This window comes from Rhipicephalus sanguineus, chromosome 4, assembly GCF_013339695.2.
Source record: "Rhipicephalus sanguineus isolate Rsan-2018 chromosome 4, BIME_Rsan_1.4, whole genome shotgun sequence".
In the NCBI taxonomy this organism is placed as follows: Eukaryota; Metazoa; Arthropoda; class Arachnida; order Ixodida; family Ixodidae; genus Rhipicephalus; species Rhipicephalus sanguineus.
Genome location: NC_051179.1, coordinates 66,645,202 through 66,666,519, shown reverse-complemented (window position 1 = coordinate 66,666,519; position 21,318 = coordinate 66,645,202). Strand labels below are relative to the sequence as shown.

Here is a 21,318-nt window from a genome sequence, read left to right as displayed (position 1 = left end):
TGACAAAGGACTTGTTGGTAAGAAACGACAAAGCAATAGTGCAAAAGGAAAACTCGAAAGGAACTCGTGCTTTTCCGCCTCTTACGTAGGTGTCTTCAATAGGTGTCATTGCTATATGTACGTACACCTCCGCTCGCATTCTTGCTGCCACATACTCATAAGAGTGCATGGAAGAGAAAGAAATACACAGCTTTAGTGCTTTAGGCTTCTGTGTACAATGAACAAGAACGACCTTGAAGTAAATTCAGTAAATTTGTGAGGCTCTTCCATGCCTTTCTTATGAGCCATAGAAGTTACATTGCCGCAGAGCATAGGTGGACAAAGAAAGAACAAGGGAAACTAGACGTAATTATTCACAACTGCATTCAGAAGATCTCAGGCCGTCCAAACAACACCAATGAGGGAAAGCTCACTGCTCTTGGTATGCCTAATACATTTAATGATATTTCATAAGCGCAACAAACACCACAAGCTGCCAGACTCTCCTGAGCTTAGAGGCGCATCCTGGAGTTTCCGGTCTGCGACCCCACTTTGGTAGAAGAAGAAAAGATAAAACTCCCCTTCAAATTTAGCGAGCAGATTAATCTCGCAAATTCTTAGAAACGTTCGCCGCCTGTACAATGTAAGCCGCCAGGACGCTAGGACTCGGTCGCTCCTCAGTTCCGCGGCTGACACCACTAACTTTGTGGCGTTTGTTGACCCCAGCACCGCCAATTTCGTGCCTTTGGTCGCTGACCTTCACGGTAACCACCTCGCGGTAGCATCTCTTCGAGATACCACGCCGGCAAGGGCAGGACAGGCTGCTATAGCACTATCGGTGGCGATTACCATGCACACGCGCATTTTCACTGGCTTTCGGGCTTCTGCACGAGCGTTCACGACAGGGTCACTCTGTGAACAGGCGCCTCATATTCTAATCAACAGTCCAAATTGTACAGAACTTGACGGCAACAGCACGTGTTTTCATGCCTGCACGGGCCGAGGTGCCCACCTTGTTATCCCCAGTGAGCTTGCCCATGCCCGCGCACGCGAACCGTCCCACCCTGACGTGATATAGGCCTCTAATTTCGGAGAAGGCATCTGGCAGTTTGATGCGCTCCTCATATTTAATGAACTTTGTAAACATTATCGATTGGCCGGGCGTAGCTTCCCACTCCCGCACCCTCAACTCTTGAGGACCCGCTCAATCACCCTAAAAATGCTACAAACGGGCACGTACCCTTCGCCATTAGTTGACAGTAAGTTTATTGACAACATAAAGCCGCACAGCCCGCACTGTGACGAAAGACGCTGCACGTTACCTCACATGCTTTGGCAATGCATGACGCTGCGATTGCGAGCCTCTCAGCATAGAGGACGCCTGAAGGAAGGCAATCACCAGCTCGGCCCGGGAGGTTCAAATCCGGGCTGACCAGAGGGCCGGTAATTTGGCGGCGTGGTTCGCCCTTCGCAGCCGACTGACTGTCTGATTGATGTCTCTTTAATTTCAGAATGCAGGCTGTAGCGAAGAGGAAAGCTATAGTGGGGCATACTCTCCAGCGCTATCTAGTGGGTCTGTCGCTACCGCGCATTGCTCGGAGACGACGCTGGCCCTCTGGATCCATGAATTTAGCCCTTGATTTAGTTATGGGTAGATAATTACGTCAGCGCTCAATAAATGTCTTAACAAGGTATTGGAGTTCCGAAAAGTACACACCGAACAACTTCGCTGATTCTCCCTCGTCACAAACAGTTGGAAGGGCTCTAATGTTTTTGGTGGCCGTTGCATGAAAACAAGCCGCTGACGAATTGATAAGCGCTGTTTAGTCGAACATTGAAGAGAGCCGGGGATAGGTTGTGATTTATAAGCAGGGAAACTATTACTGCGCACTCACGTCTATGAATGTGCGCGCTCTCGTTTTGTAGATAGGAGTTTGTCGAAGGTCCATGCTATGCTGGGTGCCGCGCGAGACAACAATGTTGCTTCAGCAGATAACGACGCATACTTCACCATCAATTATATTGGGAAGTGTGTTTGTGTGAAGCGCTGCACTGACACTATGATTAAAACAGCGAAGCTGTTGTAGCTCGCCGTAGTGTGTGTTGTGTTGCAGAAAACTCTATACTTGGGCAAGGGCCACACGAATAGCACAAGTACTACTACCGAGTACAGCAGCTGCGAGCGTTAAACAAAAACTCCGTTCGGCGAAGTGGAGCACATGAAACACGTGAAAGAGAGAGCAAGAAAGAAAGAGAAAATAGAGAGAAAAAAAAGAGAGATACGGTAAGAAATCGGTAGAAAGGAAGAAAAAACAAAGAGAAACAAAGGGAATAAAGACATGAAAAGACAGAAAGGCAGAGAAAGACATAGAAAGAAACAGACACGGAAAGGACAAAGAAAGACAGAGATAAAGAGAAACAAAGAAAGAGGCGGAACGAAGCAAAGATAGAGAGAAAGAAAGAAGTAGAAACAAACAGATACAGAAAAGAGATACACGGAACAGAGATAAAAATAAAGAAATAAATGAAAGAAAACTTACAATGAAACAAAGATCGCCCAGCTGCGCTCTTCCTTCAGGCTTGGCAACACAAGTGCAAAGCTGCCATGATTTTTTTGTTGTTGTCTCCTGTTGTGTCGTGGCATTTCATGGCTCAGAAACGTAGGTATCTGCCGGAGCAACCTGCGGAACCCCTTCCATTGTATTCGGGCCAGCCTAACGCAGGGTTGTATCAGGATGTATAACTGTATGAGGTCACCAGAGCCGTACAGAAGCTCCACGAGCGCACGGCCCCGGCAGCAGATCAAATTTCAAATAAGATCCCGGCAAATCTCGACGACCTGTCGATGTTGTAACTTACACAGCATCTCAGCAACGTCTTGAAATCCAGCAAGGTTCCTCAATAATTGAAGACCACAGAGGCCAGATTCATACAGCAGCTTGGAAAACCCCACATCAAAACCTTGCGCACCATTTCTCTTCCTGAGTAAGAAAATTGCTAGAACACGTCATATTGGACAGATTACACGCTTACCTGGTAAAAGAACACAAACTGTTCTACTTGATGGTCGAATTTGACCCGCATCTCTCCTCCTAAGACGTACTGCTGCAAATGAAAGAGGAGGTAATGACACCCGCCACACGTACCTCACGCACGGCTATCTTTGCATTAGATATGAAAGGGCCGTTTGAGAATGTAAAACATACCATCATAATTTCCAATCTCAACGCACTGGACGGTAAGGCCAGGACGTACAACCATATAAAAGACTTCTTGAAGGACGGCAAGGCTGTCATGATAATACGAGATCAGGCAACAGCCGTTTTCTTGATTGGAGGTCGAGGAAATCCGCAGGGGTGGTCGCGTCTCCTCTGCTTCTAAATATTGCAATCATTCAATTGTCCTCTCCCCCCTTGCTAAACGAGATCCCAGGGGCACGTTCTTTACGCAGACAACATTTCCGTCTGTTTTTCTATGGGCTCCATGGGGGGATCGAGGACAGGCAACAAGCCGGGACCGACGAAGTCAAAAACTATGCAAAGGCGTGCGACTGGCCTCTGCTCCTCAGAAATTGGAACTGCTAGCTGTAATTCCCGGCAAAAAGCCGAAATTAGATTCACCTACAATACGCATCCACCTAGAAGGGCAGTCAATATCTCCGCTTCCCAACATCAAGGCGCTTGGAATGAACTTCCAGCAAAACAGGACCAACGCCATCCTTCTAAGCAAGGTAAAGTCGACTGACGAGGAAGTCACAACTCGCACGCGTCGCAGTCACGCAGGCGTCATTTGAAGAACTGAAACAACGCCTGCGTACGCCTCCGATACTCGCGCATTTCGACGAACACGCCGACACGGAAATCCACACCGATGCAACCAACGTAGGACTCGGCGCCGTCCTTGTGCAGATGTCTGACGGACTGGAAAGGGTAATAAATTGTTCTAGCCGGTCTCTATCCAAGGTGGCAACCAACTATTCCACAACAGAAAAGGAGTGCCTCACCACCATCTGAGCTACATCCAAGTTTCACCCTACCTCTACGGCAGGCCCGTCAAGGTTGTGAGCGACGCCCACGAATTGTGTTGGCTAGCTAACTTGAAAGACCCTTCAGGCCACCTCGCGTGGAGGAGCCTAAAACTTCGAGAATTTGACATTACCGTCGTTTACAAGTCCGGAAGAAAAAACTTCGACGCCGACTGCCTGTCTCGTACCCCAGTAGACCCACCGCCGCAGGACGACCAGGATGACGAATGCTTTTGGGAAACATAAGCGCCGACGACTTCGCTGAACGACAGCGAGCCGACCCAGAACTCAGGGGCCTTGTGGAATACCTCGAAGGCCCGACCGCCGTTGTTCTGAAGGTATTCAAGCGAGCACTGGGCGTCTTTTCTTTTGCGAAACGGCATTCTTCTGAAGAACATCTCGCCAGTTCGAGCCAGCTACCTTCTCGTGGTGCCCCCAGCATTACGACCAGAAGTCCTCCAGACCCTACACGACGATCCGACGGCTGGACACCTCGCCGTTTCCGGCACGCTCACGAGATTCCAAGAAAAGTATCAGCGGCCGCCCCTTGCCGCCGACGCCGCTCGCTACGTAAGGTCATGCCGAAGCTATCAGTGACGCAAGATACCGCCGACAAGAGCAGCAAGCTTTCTTCAGCCGATCGAACCTCTTCGCTGACCATACCAGGAAATCGGAATGGACCTACTGCGGTCGTTCCCAACGTTGACTTCCGGAAATAAATGGATCGTCGTAGCTAGCTCACCCGCCACGCCGAGACAAGGGCCTGCCCAAAGGCAGTGTCGCCGAGGTAGCCAAGTTCTACGTTGAGAACATCGTCCTGCGTCACGGCGCCTCTGAGGTCCTCAACACTGACAGAGGTGCGGTCTTTACCGCGGACCTAACCAAGACCATCTTGAGACACATCCAGACAAGCCACCGCCGGGCCACCGCCTACCACCCTAAGGCAAATGGCCTTACCGAGCGCCTGAATAAGACCATTACCGACATGCTGGCCATGTACGTCGACGTAGAGCGCAAGGCTTGGGACGCCACCCTTTCGTATGTGACCTTCTCATACGGCTGTAGAAGAAACGACGCAGATGACGCCTTACAAGTTGGTCTACGGAAGGAGCCCAGCAACGACGCTCGACGCAATGCTGCCAACTGCCACCGATGAAGACAATCGCAACGTTGCCGCGTATTTGCAACGCGCCGAAGAGGCTCGACAGCTGGCCCGCCTGCACATCAAGAACCAGCAGCGGGTCGACAGCCGTCACTACAATCTTCGACGACGCCACATGGAATACCCGCCCGGTTCCCGCGTGTGGGTCTGGACGCTAGTGATGCAGAACTATCGGTAAATTGACTATCGATAGTATCGATAGTTTTCTTGAAACTATCGATAGTGTAAACAAACTATCCATAGTACTACTATCTACAAACTATCGATAGTGCAATCGGTAGCACCATCGTTGTTATTACTGGCGACATTACAGCCACGCGTGTTTATTGCTTTGTTTTGATGTATCAGGGTTTCACCCAGAAAGACTGTAATGTTTGAGAAGCTTCGCGATTGTTTGAGATCACTCTGTTAAGATTACGCACCGGGCGTGAATAGTCAAGTTTATTCCAGAGCTTACGCGAGCACCAGTGATAACGCTGGAAGGTTCGATGACTGATGTATAAAAGACGACGCATTCCACCGACGATCAGGTTATTCGACGGTCGATGACCGTTGTCGCCGCTATCAGTGCGCAGCGTGTATCGCTTGTATTTTGAGTTTTGATTTTCTGGGCACAAGTCTGCCCAAATAAAGAGCTCCGTATTTCTCAGTCTTGCTCCAGCATTCTTCACCGTCACAACTACGTGACAATACTGTTGATAGTGGTGTGAATAATGATGCCGTTGCTGGCCGGCTATATGGCCAAAATATTTGCGACAGTCTCCTATCAGCTTCGCTTAATTTATTAGCAATTTTTGGCGAAAGACATAAATTATTTCTGCAGTGAAAATGGCGGAATATGCCCATCAATAAATTCACATCCAAAAACAACCAGTTACACCTTACAATTAAAAAATATGTTTTTTTTTTAATCCATAAAATGCAATATAAATTTGAAGCCGCGCAGTTCCACCACATGTAAAGCCTTCCTTTCCGCTACAAATGAACACTTTGACTTTATGATGATGTGTCGGCAAAGCACTGTGGTGAAGAACGCAAAGCATGTCAACTTTCTTGCCCTTCAGCTTGTTCCTCCGGTTTCACCATGTACCACGCGCCCAGGGAACGAAGTTCATTCTGCAATGAGTTCGTGCTGTTGAATTTATACTATCGATAGTGCGATCAAATTTCTTACTATCGATAGCGCCATCGATAGTATTTTTACCATCGATAGTTCGATAGTGACTAAGCTATCGTAAGTGTGCATCACTACTGGACGCCCATACGCCGACGGTAACTTAGCGAGGAACTTCTTCGGCGATACTTCGGGCCATACAAGGTGCTTTTTCGTCTCGGCGCTCTAGACTACGAGGTTATCCCCGACGGCATTACGAACTCTCAACGGCGCCGTGCGCGACCTCAAGTTTTCCATGCTGTGCGCTTTAAGCGTTTTATGCGCGTTAGTGAACCTAATGACTATACCTTTTGCTTTATCACTGTACTTTTCAGTTTGTACTAATTGCTTATTGTACTTTCTTGCTTTATTATTGTATTTCCTTTGTGTATTCACTTTTTCTCTTCTTCTATGCTCTGTTACAAGCATCGGAACGAAGCCTTTTCTGAGGGGGGCAATGCCACACACACGGTCCTTTCTTTCTGTTTTATGTTACCGGCCCATTGCACGTGTAGCTGCTGCCTTGCGCAAACCGCGCCAGAATTTTTAGGAACATTCGAGATCATTTTAGGATTATCAGTTAGGTTTGAGCGCACTCATCTGAGTTTATTCTCGAACTAACGCGGCCACCAGCGATAAGACTGGAATGTTCGATGCCACATGTATAAATGCCGACGCGCCATGCCGCGGTTCAGATTATCGACGGCCGACGTTCTGTTCGCCGCTATCAGTGTAAGAGTGTATCGCTTGTAGTTTCATTTCTCGTTTATCGGGCACAGGTTCGCCTAAATAACAAGTTTAGTCTTCAACGAGCTGACTGCTGCCTTTGTCCAGGTCACGATACCGTGACAGTATACTGTCAGGAAGTGTTAGCGGCCTTCAGGTGAATGCCAACATTCGATAACAATAAATTAAACATTCTGTTGTGGGATACTGTCTTCCAACTTAACAGTCATTACTGAAATTGATTCACAACTGGAATCGTTAGTATCAAGCATAAAATACTTTTTGAGACGTTCTAGATCTGCTCAGTTAATTGCCTTGTAATGCTCGTTTCAGACTATCCTTAAACAATTGTTTATAATATGCACTGTAATGCGTGGCAGGAATTGAGTATACATAGAGAATCCTACGAAGTTAGATTTGCTTATATTAATGGCAAGAATAATTGTCTACGTTACTCGCCCACTATTTACAAAATATCTGATGCCCGATTCCATTCGCATCTGGAAGTATTTAGTGCATATGTGATTGCGTTCCAAAAAGAACTAATCGCGCACACCCTGCACTCCTTACGCTCCATTGCACGCTTGAGACAGCAACGGGAACATGCGGTCTCAAGCGTATACGTTTGCCATATCGCACCTTCATGGGTGGAATACTCTAGGGATTACAACTTATAATTCTGCAAGGTCTAAACTCACTGAACGCACCTTTCACCAAACTTTCACCCAGTAGTGAACGACAGCTGCTCGATTATTTATGCATTTACTCTGCTATGAAGCCCCATAAGCATTTCGAAGCACCTACAGAGAAGCCCGTGCTCGTTTTGTTTTTATAGTGAGCTTTTTAGGCAACACAGAATTTTTATAAAAATGCTATAACAGTAACGCATCTGTCGTCTTCGCATACGAACTCAACATCTCGGCTGAAATACCTTGCCGCTGCTAAAGTACAACTGAAATGAACTATTAATAAAACCATGTTAATTAACCTCTCAATAACTAATTTCAGGACAGTAGTTATACGGGAAGGTTGTAGGCCGTAACATAACTGGTGTCCTCATTTTTAGAAATCATAAAAGCACACATAATTAGATATATTAATTACCGATTCAAGGCCCCGATATTGAAATCAAGCTCATCGCGCGCACAGGTGCATTGTAGCAAGGCAAGAGCGGTCGCTGTGAGCGTTACGTCAGATCGGAACTTCCCGTGACGAAGTGAAGAAATTTAAATTAAATCACGTTGCACCAGAATGTTATTTAAAAAAACGGCAGGTACACTGAAATAAACCAGCGGACCGTTTATTATGTCCGTATGAGGTATCCTGCTTATCTTTCTGTGAGGTCTAGTCTAATAGAATCGACCAAGGATTTCAAAGTAAACTAATGAATGTATCGTGAGAGCCAGTGCTGGGCAGTATCGAAGATACATGTATCTTAGATACTATCTTAGATACTCTTTGAGTATCTTGTATCTGTATCGCGATACGTCTCGCAAGACGTGTATCAGTATCTGTATTTCCGATACATTGAAGAATGTATCGTGTATCTTAAGGTACAAGATACTGCGATCACACCACCTCTGCGCGAAACAATAAACGTTGACTGAACTCCTCTCGCTTCTCGAGCTAGTACTGTTGCCACTGTCACGAAAATAAAACTAAAGGCAGTGACATATTATTTTATCTTCACGCCAGAGTATTCCAGCGAGGATAGGTGAAGAGCTCTGAGCGTCCCTATTGGTGGAGCAGAGTCACGTGGTGGCGATCGAGTCGTCTCAAAGACAAGCGCGTGAACGTCGATGCCTAGCCGACATTTTCTTTTCTTGCTTTTTTTTTTTCTTTTTTTTAATTTTGTCAATGCGATTGCACTTCGCACTTAGCCCTTCCTGTGCCGCGTACTCCAATGCGTGCGGCGTCCTTCGCACACATCCTGATGCCGCTGTAGTGTCGTTATCAATGTTTCTCTTGCGTAGTGCGTCGTTACGAAGTCTGAATGATGGAATAATGGCAGGTTGTTTTGCGTATCGTGGCATTCACACACCGGTGATTTGAGGAATTTCACGGATGTAAGTTTGGCTTACATGCAATAAGACTGGCTTATATACAAATAACTAATAGCTATAGCACCGTGCACCGGCACCGATGCTGGATCTAACAGGACAGGCATCCACCTAACCGAAGTCATGGCGTACGTCTCTTTTTTATTCATAGAGTTTTTAAAATCATAGTTTGATTGTAAGCACAAGTTTTTTCTTAGTTGTCTTTTTTCATCCCGTACATTACCTATGTCTCTATATAGTTTTATTTTGATCTGCTTGCTGCAATATGTCTTTAACGTGCTGCCAAGGTAAGCTCTTTGCTTTATTCTTACTTTTCGACTGTCTGCGTCATTTGTGTTACTTTTTACATACTTATATTTCACTTATTTAGTGTTATGTAAAGGCGATGTTGAGAACAATATATGTTAAGAAAATATATAATTAGTCGGGCGTGCCTAGAGTATACAGCAACAAATTCTGTTTACTGCTAAGTAAAATAGTGAAACGGAGTTTTTATTATAATAACCTAAACTATTAGGAGCCAGATTCGAGAAACCAAATGCTCCGTTTTTCTCATGAGCGTCCCGATGAGCCCTTTCACGCTATTTTCCACAGGCACTGAATTTTATGTGTTCTTACCTTAAGCGCCTAATTGTCATAGCTATTCGGGGTACCCCGCCGCGGTTGTTTAGTGGTTATGGTGCTTGACTGCTGACCCGAAGCTCGCGGCGGCCGCATTTCGATGGAGGGAAAGTGCTAGAGGCCCGTGTGCTTATATTTAGGTATTAGAACACCAGATGCTTTCCGGAGCCCTCCATTACAACGTTTCTCATAATCATATCGCGGTTTTGTGACTTAAAAACCCCAACAATTATTCTTAATCATATTATTAGCTCTTAATTATATTATTAGCTATTTCTATACTTATTCTCCGTGTTTGATAAGGAACCGCTTTTCTATTTTACTTAGATATATTTGTTTTCTTTGTTTAAGCTTCCCTAAATTATTTTGTATACTGTTACTAATCACCAGATAATCGGAGCTATTAGTGCCACTTGTGTGAACAGTGGCGGCGTCCTACGGCGCGTCGTACAACTGTACAATACGTCTGAAAGCATTGGGCTCCTCATGTTCTTGGTGACGTACACCTGTCCGGTGACCCGCTATGGAGAAAACCGTAATACGTTTACGGGCAAGGTACAACTCCACAGCGGTATTTGCACCATCGTGCGGAGGCTTCTTATTGACGTTCTTTTAAGTAGATGGCAACCCGCTAGCTGGTCGGCAAGCAGAGAAGCGACTTCCATCAATTACAAAAGCGACAAACGAAACCTCTATCAGCGAAGTGTATAAAGAGCTATCATGTTAAGTAGCTACTCGTATCATGCTAAGACGCTGTAAAGAAACACCAGTAAGTTGTCTCGGAATAAAACTGATATAGCTTGAGATAGAAGTACAAAACTTTTGAGATACCAACACATATTTCATTCAAATGAAACAATATTGCTCGCTGTTCATAAATTTACAAGTCAAAATATTTGTGTATGGGCCTTTAGTGCTACATTATATGGATAGATAATAACAAATTTGCCAATGTATCGAAGTATCTTAAGATACAATTGGAATGTATCGTATCGGATACAATCAGTTTTGTAGTATCTTGTATCTGTATCTCAAATACGTCTTGCCTGGGCATCTTGTATCGTATCGCGATACAATTCCAAAGTATCTTTGCCCAGCCCTGGTGAGAGCATAGGCTTTCGCCTGTGCTCTCTTCAGCGTTAGCTAAAGGGACGGTAAATTTTTATTATCTCAAATATCGTGCAATCTTCTGGCTTTGTAAAATATATGAATTTCACAGATTTTGACGCCTTACAGCTTTTTAGTTGTAATTCGGTTAATAAACTCTTAATAATTCAAGTTGCTAATTGAGCAGTTCACTTAAAAGTTTTCGTCTATTAGTCGTTCTAATATTACTTTAGCGGCGGCGAACTATTTCCGCCTTGAAGTATAGTTTGTCCGTGAAGACGACAGGTGCCTTAATGTAATAGCTTTCCTTATTTAAGAAATCTGCCTTGTCGAAAAAGACAAGGCAAAAACAGCAAGCACTTCATAAGAACACAGAAAGGGAAGACTACGCACAGGTGCTCACAATTGTTCGCCGGCGTTTGTTTTGACGTGCCCTTTCTGTGCCCCTGTGAAGTGCGCACTGTTTTTGCCTTGCGATGATCAATCAGCTTGCTCGGAATTCGTTTAAAAATACATCCTGCATATTCCGATGGTCCAGTCCTTACTGACGTGTTTACAGCACCTGTTGCTTCTTGCGAGAAGTTCCACATAAAGCCACTGCGCGTGATAACACAGAGAAAGATAAAGTACGGATATAATATCGTGATCCTTTGATTCTAATAAACTTTGTGGTCGGATTTTTTTAGGCATTCGGAGGTGGACGGTAGACCGGTAGACGGTAGACTGGCAATGGCAGTAGACCGATTCTATTTTCATTCTATAGTAACGACCAGTGCGATATTAGTGAAGCATTCCTCGCCGCAGAATAAGTTGCAAAACATGCTGCCACCTGGCTGAACAATATGCGTTCTCTGACAATATATTCCCAGACCAGCCCAAGCTGCAAAAAGCTCTCAACTGCGCATTTGTCTTCACGCCTCCGCCTATTGTTTGGATGCTGAACGACGGTACAAATAACCAGATTTTTTTTTTTTTGGTAGGCTTGAGCAATCTGCGGAAGGATGGGCTTATGCATGATCACGAAACCCATGGCATTTGTTCATAATAAAGGGGCGTTTAGAGCTTTGCGTGAAGTGAATGAAAAACATATGCGATGTATATATTTCAGCAACGGGCACAAGAAGAGCTCTTTACCATCAAATGCTTACAAATCAACTTGGACAAGCCAGAAATGTGGTTCATTTAGGTATGGCGTAACCTCCTATACAACGATTTATACCACTTGTCGGTAAGCTTGCCATATAAAGTGTTTGTTCGGCTCCAAGTAAAATCTCGGCTATCACTTTGGAATATTCGCAGTGGTCGTTTTCTCAACGTTATCGAGCCAGGCCTGAAGTGGCGGGTGAGAACTTCGATGACATGAATTACAAGCAGTAGCCTCACGGGGGCAACGTGAAGTCCGTGTTCTTTCTCCCAACCTCCCATCCACGCCGAAACACAGCATCTATCTTTCATTCCCTTTGTCGCTGGCTCATTCATTGTACGCATGTGAATAAACATTTTAGTTACAGCGAAAGCTCAATAGGTAAGATGCGTTCAATGTGTTTGAAAACGTTCACACTTTGGCCACATTTTTTCAATTGCCAAGCCGGATATATATGCTAGTCCAGCTAAAGTGCAGTTTAAGGTAAATTAGAAGGACGTTCCGCTTTTGCCCTGACGAAGAAATCGGTCGGAGGCAGATCGGGCTCGCTGCCTGGTTTTCCGCCTGCATATAGCGGCGTAGCAAATGGATTTCCTGTGAGTTTTAACGCTTCTGCCACTTCGAGCGCATGTATGAACGCAGCCTAACATTTATGAGAAGGAAGAACAGTCACTCAGGCAAAATTAAAAACGGGAAAATGACATATCAGCACAATTCAGTATTTTTTTTAAAACCTTGCGCTGATTAAAAGTTACCGCCACGGTGCTCTAGTGGTTATGGTGCTGGAATGTTGGCCCGAAGATTGCGGGATCGAATTCCAGCCGCGAAGGCCTCATTTTTAGGTAGAGGCGAAATTGTTAGGGGCCAGCGTACTTAGATTTAGGTGCAGCTTACAGAACCCCATGTGGTCGAAATATGCGGAGCCCTCCACTACGGCGTCCCTCATAATCATATCATGTTTTGGGATGTAAAACCCCAACCTTATTTATTATCAGAATATTGAACCTTGAAGATCTTTATTCTACGTAAACTGTCAAAGTTTATTACCGTATATGGCTGGTGCTGCAACAGCGGTGCCTGATTTTTGCAAATTTTTGCATCTCTAGTATACTATAGGCAACTAACTGCCGTTAGAGTGGCGCAAACATATCCCGGCATCTAAACATATATAGCCGATCCTACATCCTTCTTCATTATTCCATATCTCCTCCTCCTCTCTCTCTAGGGACTCCTACGATGCAAAACAGATAGGCGTTAGCACGTCGTACGCTATCCTTGAGACATACGCGCGCAGGCTATATTTGCAGTTCCGCATTGTCGCGTTTCTCACAGTGTAACCAGGTTTGCGGCTACGTTTTTGCGAGAATATTATGTGGACCTCCCACATCTCATCCATGATTAACAGTACAATTGTAGGGCAGCGACACTGTAGGTATCAGAAAAACTTAAATATAATAGTCCAAGGATCTGTCCTTTGCGCAACGAAGCGAAAATTTCCTAACGTTTGCTACGTCATGCTTAACAAACTTTTTCGAATTGTTCCTAAAACCAGTTGACTTGGATGTTTCGCAGACAGAGTACAATAGCCCTTTACAACAATGCCGTTTTTCGTTACTATAAATTACTCACCCAATACACGTGCTGCCAATTCGTACTGTCAGGAGCATGAAGCCACCAACAGGTGTAGGAAAAAGCACAGATTCCTGGTCAGTGAAACGACAGACACCTAAAGAAAAAAGTTTTGCATCACCAAGTGAACCAGGGTGCCAATCACCTGCCGTTTACTTTAGCAATGAAAACGTTCCTTTTCCATAACTAAAATTTGTCATGTCAGATTCACGGCACAATTTCAGAGACATCATTCGTAACAGTTACAGTTGGCCCGATTCAGTGTAGACGACAACGAATACTGCGTACACAGCAAGCCAAAATGCTGTCTCTCTGAGTAATACATGTGCTGCTCAGATCAAATCACGGATTACGCCAAGCTGCTTCAACTCTACTATAAGAAAATACGGAAATGAAAATGTAAGAATGGCTCGTAGAGAAACTTCTTGCTTGACATATAAGACAACACTAAAAGGCAGCCACCGCATCACCTGAAAGCAACCTTAAAGCCATTGTTAGGCCAGCGCACAAATCAGCTGAGTAGGGCGCAGGTCCGTGAGATAAAAGTTCACAGTTAGAGATAGACCACGGACCTTTTCTAACAGGAAGATTTCCGGATTTCCATCACACATTGCTATGTGTGATGAAATTACAATTGCGATTTTTTTTTGTTCGTTCGGAAGGTTGCCCTTAGGCATGACTTTGTTGACTACAAAGCAGGAAAGGCGTGCCACACACAAACTAACAGGTTTGTTTTGCGCATACATTCTAATAAGGATCGCTTAGCTACCGAAAGCAGCGTCAATACAAGGTCATATGAACCGTCCTACAAGGTTGCCAGCTTGGGAGCAGCCGGTTACACGCACACTTTGAGCTTTATGTACATACATATATATTCCGATACAAGAAAGTGCTGCAAGTTAACGTGGGCGCGTCCTTCAGAAATTCAACGCTGTTGCAGGCATCGGAAGCGCGTGACGCTTGGGGTGTTGGTACTGAATTGTCATCGACTCACTCTTAAAGGGGTCATGAACCACTTTTCCAAGTAATGATCTAATGACCTTAGTATCGGAGTTTACTGCCTCCCGAATCGATTGCCGGAAAAATTTCTCGAATCCGTCAAGAATCAGCGGAGTTACGGGGGTTTGGCGCACGCTCTCAGCGCTTTCTCACTTTTCTCGTGCCGACGAGCGCACTGGAACCTAGACAGGGAGGGATGGCACGGGGGTAAGAAGTTAGGTCAGCGCGCGTCATGAAACGCGATAACTCTCCCGCTGTGATTCGCACGCGCGAGTGCGGCTACCGTGTAAAGTTAGCAAACTGAGGAGTGCGGCGTGGGCAAGTGGCGGCACCCCGTGGCAAGAAGCGCATCTCATCCGGCTATCGGCCAATAAGCATGCTATGTCTCCGCGACGTCAACGTGCAGACGCCCCGCCCACCGACGACAGTGAGAACCGGCCTCTGTTTGAAAAGAGGGCACCTGAGGAAACGGCATCTTCGCGCTCTGCTTGTGGCCTTTACGCGGCGCGCACGACTGTAATATTTTGCAGAGCAGTTCATAGCCGTGTCAGCTTTCCGCAGGTTGTGTTTTTTCAACAAGCCCAAGGAGTGCTTCATGACCCCTTTAATAAAACCTGGAAATGAAGCTTTAAAAAAACAACTATTTGTTTTTTCGAAAAAGCTCCATGTCAACTGCTGCTATTCGTGCTCTTGAGTATCAAATCGGCAGGGCGGTGGAGCACATGGCTACAGTCAGGTGGAACTTCTATTCACAATGCACTCTTATTAACGCGATAGCGTTAAAGGGCTTGTTTAGCAAAAATTGTGGCGTCAGCGTCGTTGGTTGTGACCGAAAAATCAGCGTTGTCTGTGTGCGAAAATTCGAAATAGATGCAAAAAATAAATAATAAAGATCATCGCTACGAGCGGGAATCAAACTCGGGACTTCCGCGTGGCAAGCAGGTGTACTACCGCAGAACCACGCCACCGCTATTTTGTTTCTTTAATGCATGGACAGGTTACCTGTAATTATTGTGAATCGCGCACTATGGTTTCAACCTGTTTTGAAAAAAAAAAGAAAGAAACCTATACGAATGTCATCCAGTGCGAGTAGTCTCCTTAAGGCATGCAATTTTGCGTGGCAAAAGTGTAGAATCGTACCACGCGTTAAAACATACGCGTTGCGTAACTAGTGGTTGGTTTAAAGGTCCACCACTTACAAAGCGCACAGGCATAATTAATCGTCATTATCCGCAACAGCATCAACGGAGTGTGGAGCTGCGCGGGTGCGCGTGTTGCCTTACTGACACGTAGTAGCTACTTCACCGATTCGCAAGAGGAAGACATGCCGTAATGAGAAATTCGGAACTCTACTCGCCGTGAAAAACGCGTGAAAAACAACCGTAAATCGTCGCAAATTTCCTTAACAAGAAGGACAGTTGCGACACTCTTGCTTTAGAAGCATGGGTGTGGGCGAGTGTTTGTTGTTGCTTCCTCAAATATGTACTGTCCTCAAAATAGGTGCTTACTTCAAATAGTCAAGGCCTTAAGGAAGTGCTCCCCTTCCGCGCCCCTCTTCCCCCACCGCTTCGAAACAGTTCCGCGCTATGGGCCTGCGAATGATATACCCATAACTACTCAACATGCACAAACAAGTTGGTCCAACTCGCAACGCTTGATACAAAGCAATAAAAAAATTCTTTATAGGCCACTAATCGCTTACTGCTTCGCATTACGTCGAGTCCCAGGATGAGTGGGATCTGCCGAACTTTTTGGAATGTAACCTGCACATCTATAGAGACTCGTAGAGTTGGCGATGATATTTGCGTCCTGCAGGGTACGTTCGCGTTAGATAACTATGCATACAGAGGTAACTGGAGCCGAACTCAGAGTATTAGTTCACGCAAGAACATGAAGCCACATTACCCGGCAAGACTAGTAAAAATTTCCAATGAAGTGACATCCTAGCTTCACCGTTTGACGACGTTCCATACCACCTATTGATCAAAACTATTTCCTTACCAACCAATGCTCTTGTGGTACGCAGACGGCCACTTCCTGCTTGTGACCTCACCGTGCTTGCATGATAATTTTTATTGAACCCAACTACGATAGCGCCAAAAACGAGTATCTCCTAGCCTCCACATCACTTATAAACAGCGCTAAGTGGTTGCGCTCACGTATGGGTAGTGAATTCAGCACTATCCCCACGTGAGCGCCGTTGTGACACAGCGAATATCGCTTTTGCCAGATACATCTAACAACGGCTGGGTTGGCGCAACACCTCCCAACACGCGTCGTATATATTAGCCAAGACGCCTTTAATACAACCATAGATAGATATCAAAAGTGTTTGTCGTTTCTTAAGTGCTTGTACCGCAAGACAAATACCGAAGGTACAGGATACACGCCTTTCTTCTATACGTTCATGATCGCTCACTGTTTTACCTGCACCATCCTTCACTGATCACAGCAAGAAGGCTCTTCAGTAACACAGTCTTTCAATCCTGCCGAGGATACTTTTCCACAAACGTGCTATATAAATGAATCGGGAGGAGTTGAATGCCTTTAAGTAAATGCGGCTCTTTGCGTCGACGCCGAAAGAAGGGAAGGTCGAGGCTGCGCGAGGACCTACAGCTGCCTTGTTGACAGTCTTGCCACCTGTATGTTCACCATTATCTACCTTGTAGATAGCCTTATGCCATCGGTTTCGATATTATAGGTATTCGCATTAACCTCGCTATTAGCATTTTTAGGCGAGTTACATGGGAAAGCTTCAGTAACAAAAGAAACACGCAATCGCCTTGTGACCTGCAAACGTCCGCACAAAGCAGAACACGCGGAACAATGCGCAACGGACACAATAGCCTCGAACCGCCTGAGCAGAGATTTCAGGCGGCTATCATCGACGGACAAATGTTTTCTTTTTTTTCAAGTAGATGTAGGAGCAGAACAAAGCACCCGGAAACAAAAGCTTATGTCTGCGCAGCAACATTTTAATTCTTTTAAATATTCTCGCACAAGGAAAAACATTTCTATCTAGGTTCTTTATTTCCGGAATAGACGTACATTCGTCCTTACTCTGACATTGTCTCGTAAAAAAAGTACGTACGAAAATATTCGATGGCACCTGACGCATTTCAGCTGAGTCGGACGGGCGTCGCAATGTCAAATTTAATAATAGAAGCTAGCTAGGAAGAAAAGTTCTCACGTGTAAACAAAAATGTAAGGTATATAGAAGCTTTGCCACGTATCTTCAACGCAGCTGATAACGACTTGCGGTGCCCATGGCGTGGGTCGAATCATAAGTAATGTCCGTGACTCTCCATGGTCTTTTTATCAACTGATTCACTATATTCTAACACCACTACTCTACTACTCATCATTTCCACAATGACTGATAGCTTTGGTCCGCAGATCACATCTGGTGGCTTTATTTCAAAGATTTTATTTCTTCTGAGCCTAAAATTGCACCGTGTATAAGAAGTTAAATAGCACCGTGCTGATTTTCTCAGGATTTAAAGACTCGACTGCAAGAAAGCAAGAAAACTCATTAAGCGATGCTCTGGGATTCATTGCCGGATCAGCAAGGGTCATTGTTTATCATTTAAAACAATGTGCAAGTCGTGTCTCATGCGAGAGAAAAAGTCCGTTTTAGATAATTAACGATTACTCGTGCTTTTATCTATATCTTCAATTACCTTGGTAGTACCACGAGCGAGCTGGTACGTTCAGAAGGACTAGAATATGGTATGAACGTGTAAACTGACGCATCAACAGGCCATTTACCGACCGCCGAGGTCGCAATCCAAAGCCTGTTTAAAAGTGCTGGCACTAGACATAGGTCGGCAAAAAATGTGGAGCTCACTCAGACTGACTCACAAAATATATTTTGCCCTTGAGGCTCACTCGGACTCAGACTAACCATTTTTTTTCAACCGGACTCACTCGTGCTCAGGCTCCCTGAAAATTTTCCCAACCGAAGTCACTCGGACTCAAACTCACCAAAATATTACTCACTCGGACTCACTCAGTCTCACGGCTCTATCTGAGTCTGAGTAAGTCTGAGTCGACTAATGATTCCTTTAGCGTATAATTGGCCGTTTGGACCACGGTGTCAATGCTCTTTAACACCAATAGCTCGCATATTCGGCGCTCTATTTGGTGCTTTGTGGTCCCGTACCTTCAAATATGAGCTATCAGTGGTTGCAATCCAGTAAGGACATTTTTATTGAAAGAGATGACTCACACGAGATATTTTTATCGAGAACTTTCCCGTGAAAAGTTTTCAGAGGTCATGGCACCCCCTCCCCTCCCCCCGGAACTCACGCCTCTGATCAATAAATATTGAGCAAGCGTACGAACGCAAGTGCGTTGAAGTATTTGCGAGTCTGCGTGAGCATAAACGTGAATCGATATAAGGCATATAATATTGCTGAAGTTGAGTAGATAAAACCATAGGTCGGCAAAAAATGTGGAGTTCACTCAGACTCACTCAAGATATCTATGTTGCGCTTAGGGTTCACTCGGACTCAAACTCACCAAAATTTTCCTCAACCGGACTCACTCGGACTCAGACTCACTAAATTTTTTTCTGAGCCGTTCTCACTCGGACTCAAAATCACCAAAATATTGCTCACCCGGACTCACTGAGACTCAGACTAACGACTCTGTCTGACTCTGAGTGAGTCGTCTCATGAGTGAGTTTGCCGACCTATGCCCCTACATCATCATCGACGTGCTGTTCCCCTGTTCAAATGTTGTAGAGCGTTTGCGAAAGTGCCCTGCTTGAGCAAATTTCGACAATGTTTGTGTAGCTTCATCCCCTGTTGCGCGCAGCCCTATGAAAGATTCAAGCACAACTGCCGATTATCAGTAATCCCATGCAGATGCTATGTTTTATTTAAACTTGAATTAGTCCTCCTGCATGAGTGCCTGTGCACATTATAGCGCTTTTCACCGCGTACGAGCTCAAGTTAACGTTTGAATCGTCTACATGGCCGTGTTTTTCCTTGCGAACCCTCCGATGGCTCCTCGCTTCCTTGCCCACACTGGATTTGCACATAATTGTTCTAAGTAAACGTGCGGTCCGGCTTCATTGTGCAACGCTTCGCATTGTTATAATAAAACACTGCTGCAAGCTAGTTAACCTGTTCGTATTGTACCCTAGCGAATGCGTATCTTTACAAGAAGATTATAAGTATGAATGCAAACTCACTGTTTCATAATTCCATATCACCTGTAGCCTTATAACAATATACCTGCCTGTTATTTCTTCATCTGAACAATGCCAAACGAGTGCTTTCAAAGCATTTTTTTTATTTTAGGATCAATACAATGGCTTTTATCTGTGCTGCTTTCCATACCACAGAAACTATCATAGAAAAGTCTATGTGCTATCGGGCTCCTAACAATTAAAGACACCGCGGCAAACCCTATCATTAACCGAAATGCGAAATTCATTTCCATTGCACGTATTGTGCATCTCTAACAAGCGGAGGGCTGTCATAATTCGCGAAAACGTTCTACTATGAATAAAGTTGCAAAAAACGTCACAGTGGTGCCTTAAGTATCGGACACGTGATACAAACAAAGAGAGAAAGAGATAAAAAAGGAGCAAAGAAAGGCAGAAAGATTAACCAGACCTACTTCCGACTTCGTCCGTCCACTACTAGACACTCAGTCTGTGCACATTGGGATATGCATAAAGGGACGGGGAAAAAAAGAAGCCAATAGAGAAAGCACTCGTCGTGTGCGCACTTTGACGTCGAGATTCCGCGAACCAGAACCAAGAGTCACTGTCTGTTCTTGACTTCTTTCGAAATGTTGTGGGGACACACGTTGAAACGGGTAGTTCTCGTGAACTATACAGAAGAGAGAGAACAAGTTTATGAAAATGTCTGACGAGATAATGAGGCTCCCTCCCTCCACGCAGGGAGGAGAATGCAACCGTGCCCCTCATATCGCTGATATCACAAAAATGGTTGGTATGGTCCTCTACATTTAATGATAGTCCTACTAGATGCCGTTTTCAGTAACTCTCCCTGAGTGACTTGGATTACTCTGTCTTTTAAGTGCGAAGCATTTCTTAGCGAACCTTTGGCACTTTGAGCTTTTCTATCTATCTATCTATCTATCTATCTATCTATCTATCTATCTATCTATCTATCTATCTATCTATCTATCTATCTATCTATCTATCTATCTATCTATCTATCTATCTATCTGTCTGTCTGTCTGTCTGTCTGTCTGTCTGTCTGTCTATCTATCTATCTATCTATCTATCTATCTATCTATCTATCTATCTATCTATCTATCTATCTATCTATAGAGCCGCCTACGTCTGGGTGCACTCAAGACCGCATCCTTAACTTGGCACAGACCAAAATTAGCATGGGAGGGTAAGATGGTTTGACGAATATGACTGTCGGTTCATAACATGAATAACGTGAAAATCCTGCTGCGTACGTCGTTAAACCCTTCCATCCAGGCACTTGTGGCACATACCCGTTTACCACGGACCGCGGTGTATGGGTACGCGCCACAGGTGATTGACAGTTTATCTACCCAGGACCGGCGAGAGCATACATTGTTAGTTAAAATGCGAGAACGTTAACAAAAACTGACATCGGCAGCGTTGACCCGACGAATGGAAAGAACATAAATTAGGATCCCAGCACCAATCGAACCCAAGAATTCTGCGTGGCAGTCAGGTATTCTACCACAGAGCCATGC

The 21,318-nt window shown here is 45.0% G+C and overlaps 1 long non-coding RNA gene across 1 annotated transcript; it reads right to left on the bottom strand.

The window, feature by feature from the left end:
* Positions 1-6,026: 6,026 nt before the first annotated feature.
* LOC119388799 (uncharacterized) lies at positions 6,027-17,110 on the bottom strand. Its single transcript, XR_005182836.2, has 3 exons — positions 17,032-17,110; positions 13,606-13,702; positions 6,027-6,281 (listed from the first exon to the last, which is right to left on the bottom strand). It is a non-coding gene; the product is annotated as an uncharacterized LOC119388799 (long non-coding RNA).
* Between the last annotated feature and the right edge of the window lie 4,208 nt (positions 17,111-21,318).